This window comes from Neltuma alba, unplaced genomic scaffold (assembly GCF_004799145.2).
Source record: "Neltuma alba isolate B1F8T4 unplaced genomic scaffold, ASM479914v2 tig00005601_pilon, whole genome shotgun sequence".
Lineage (NCBI taxonomy): Eukaryota > Viridiplantae > Streptophyta > Magnoliopsida > Fabales > Fabaceae > Neltuma > Neltuma alba.
This window is the reverse complement of record NW_021634168.1, coordinates 1-3744: the sequence shown is the minus strand read 5'-3', so window position 1 is coordinate 3744 and position 3744 is coordinate 1.

Below are 3744 nucleotides of genomic sequence, written 5' to 3'. Positions count from 1 at the left end.
CTCTTGTTGTTATTCTGGTATAGAAATTAAAAATATATATATACACACACACTCCTCCGGTCCTTAATATAGGACCCAATTTTTGAATTGGTTTTGATCCTAAATTTAAAACCCATTTCTCATATTTATCAATTTTCTCTAAATTACCCATATAGATACTCCCTCAACCGTAATCAAGTAGAAGAGGGAGAAGGGTATTAAGAAAGATGATTATAGTGTTTTAGGAAAAATGTGTCACTTTTCTTATAATTAACTAACTTACCTAACTTCTTTATTCTAATCAAATTAGTTAAATGAATCGTATATTAAGAATCAGAGGAATATGTATTGTTGTGTATGTAAAGGGATGTGTCAAAAGTGAAGTCCCACATTGCCCAAGAGAGAGGGAACTCAAGTGTATAAATACTATCACACATTATTAGGCTAGTGAATGGGCTAGAGGAGAAGGAGGTCTCATGCACACAACAACAGCCCACCAGGAGGGAAACGTAGTTGAAAATTGGCGATGGCGATTCCCCTCCTGCGCGCGAATTAGAACAGTACTAGCAATGGTGTTAAGAGAGCTTATCAGAAAATCCTTTTTTTGACCGTTTATTTTTGTAACAGCCGAATGTTACTGAATGTTGGGAGTTTTCAAACATGATTAATCATCCATTAATCCTTAAACTGTTTCTCATGGATTAATGTCTGGTAACGTCTAAAATTTATTTCTTAAACATACCCAACGTTCATAACCGACGGTATAATTACAGATTAATGCAGTAATGTATGAAACCGACGAGTTAATCGTGTTTATGATGGTACCCAACAGTTAGGTCCCCGAGGCCTATATAAAGCGGTCCAGGACAGTGTGTTTTGCACCCCGCTCTCGAGCTTTCGAGCATCTGTTTCTCCTTTGCATTTCTCTTCTTCCCTCTCTGTGTTTCTGTGGTGTTGGGTTATATTTTTCTACTGTTCTGTCACCCTGTTTTCTGCAGGAAGGGTTCGTTTAATCCTGGGGAGTGCCGCAGTCACATTTACCTACGGTGGCGGAATAACTCTTAAGGAATGTCTGCCGGCACGACTCGAACCTAGCTGATACATACCTCCAGTTCGCTCAACATGTATGTATGTAACTTGTTTTGTCTTATCAAAAAGTGCCCATATCATTTCATTAATTGGAGACCTTATTGTAACTAAAGGCATTTTGAAAGTTTCATCAATAACTTATACAATTATTTAATTGCCCCCACAAAAACAGTTCATCATGGGCACGCATGATCAGAAATCACAAACAAACGAAACGGAACGAAAAGTTAAAGATATACAGAATCTTGCTGTCTCTTCCATTAAAATCATGGCCAAATTAACGGACCAATTACGTATAAACAAGTTGAAGATATATTCTCCCCTTATATGTCACCTCACGCATTTTTTTTATTTTTTATTTATTATAAAGACATATTTAAAAATAATTATATTTCTAATATATTTATTATTTTTAATTAATTTTAACTAATGATTCGTTATTTATAAATTAGTTATTTATAACTTACAATAAAGACACGAAAAAGTATTAAATAATAAAAAGATGTAATAGTTGAAATTCATGCTTGATATTTCATCGCGCGTGAGACAGAACCATTCCCACACACACACACACACAAAAGACGTTGAGATCGAGGACACAAACAAGGACGAAGCAAAGTTACCTGGCATTTTTATCAAAATACCGTAAAAAATAAAAATAACTATCCAAATACTGCTCTGCGTGAACTATGTGCGAAAATGCTGCATTTTGAGAAACTCATTTACACTGTGATTAACACTCTCACATTTATTTTTTAAAATAAATGAGTTCAGCTTTTTCCTTTTCATTTCTGGAGCAAATTACAACTAAATACCCATCTTACCAGTTTTTCGGCCGAAAACTTGCCCTTTGAATTTTTAAAAAAATTATAATTAATTACCCCTTTTTTTTATGTCCTCTCCTTCCCTCTCCCCTTTATTCTATATTTTTCTTGTCTTATTTACAAGATAGAAAGAGAATAAACTTTTTAGTTCCATTTATAAGACATGAGAAAAAAAAATTTATATGAATATACAATTTTATCCTTTAATTATTATTGTGTTTATTTTGTTTATATGAAATATAAGGATAAATTTGTAAAAGTTTAAAGTTTTTCTTAATATGTATAAAATATGTTGAAAATGATTTATAAATAAATAAAACAAGAGGAGTATCTCCTTCCAAATAGAAAAAATATGTGTAGATTTGGTAGAAAAATTACTTTTTACTTAATACTTAAATTTAAGAAAAATAAATAAATTAAATTCATATAAAATATTTATATATCTTCGCTAATATATTCAAAATGGTTCAAAAATTAATATCTGCTGTATGAAAAATTTTACGGCGGATATTGTGATAAATACATTGCAATAAATTTCACCACCAATAAAAAGACTAATAGATTACCTCACCTCAACTAAATTTAATTAAAAAATAACAAGAGGAAAAAATTTACTCTATATACTCCAAAAAAGCATCGAGTTATTTAGATATATGTGATTAAAAAATAGGAAACACTTCGTTTAAAAAATAAATACAAAACTAGGCCTAAATGGTTTGCTAATACTCAAAATAATGATAATTTAACTCCAACTACCAAACTCTATTAGTTTTTCATCTATGATTTCGATTATCACTCTGTAGAGTAATCGCAACCCACACCTAAAAAGGGGATCTACCAATGGGAATGGAGGAAAAAAAAAAAAAAAAAGGGAAACGAAAACAAGCATCCAATTTGGATTTTTGAAACCAAGGAAAACTAAAAGTCACTTGTTTTCAAAACCTATTGTGGCATTTGAAAATCAATATTCTCAATTTGCTCATTAATATTGATTCTTCAATCTACTTTCTCCATAAGCCCAAGTTTCTCTGTTTTGAAGCATAAAATGCATAGTATGATCCTCCTATAACAATATCAAATTGCCCCCAGTAAAAAGGATTTTGTGAGGCTAGATACTGATTGATCTATATTTGAAAATGGTTTTGGTTTGGTGTGATCATGGTGAATAGCCAAAAGGCTTCTCCATATGAAATTGTGTAATTATCGTCTGTTATTATAGAATTTTTTAACTTTGATAATTGATCAAGAGACAGGTTGAGATATTACCTGTCTCTTAATTTTGAAAATCTTCCCAAATATTTTTTGTGAGCTTCTTGTCATTATTAGATTCTATGTAAAATAAGTGACATTTTGATATCATACTGACAAAAAATGGTTTAGTTTTCATTTTTTTAATGATTTTTTAAAGATTTAATAATTCAAACTGACAAATTTCACCCCAACTCTTAAAGGACTGTGTTGCGTTGTTACTTTTAATTAATTTCATGAATTGAAAAGCTATCGGTGCTTTTAACATTAAGCTAGAAAGAGACTGGACATGAACTTTTAGATAATTTTAATGTCTTTGATGATTCCTTACATTTTCTATATGAGAAACAAATGATGAGGTACTCTCAAAGATACTTCTGGTGTTCGTTTTTTTTCTTCTTTGTGAATAAAGGATTCTCACTTTTCCCCCATAGTAATATTTTACATAAAATTAATCAATTGTTTTAATTAATTTGATAGATATTAAAATTAGATATACTTTATATAATATTAATTAATGTAATAATATTACTTTATGATTAATTTATTTAGAATTACTCTTGTCCTCTGTCTCTGTGATTTCGGTGAAAAATATCGAAACTAA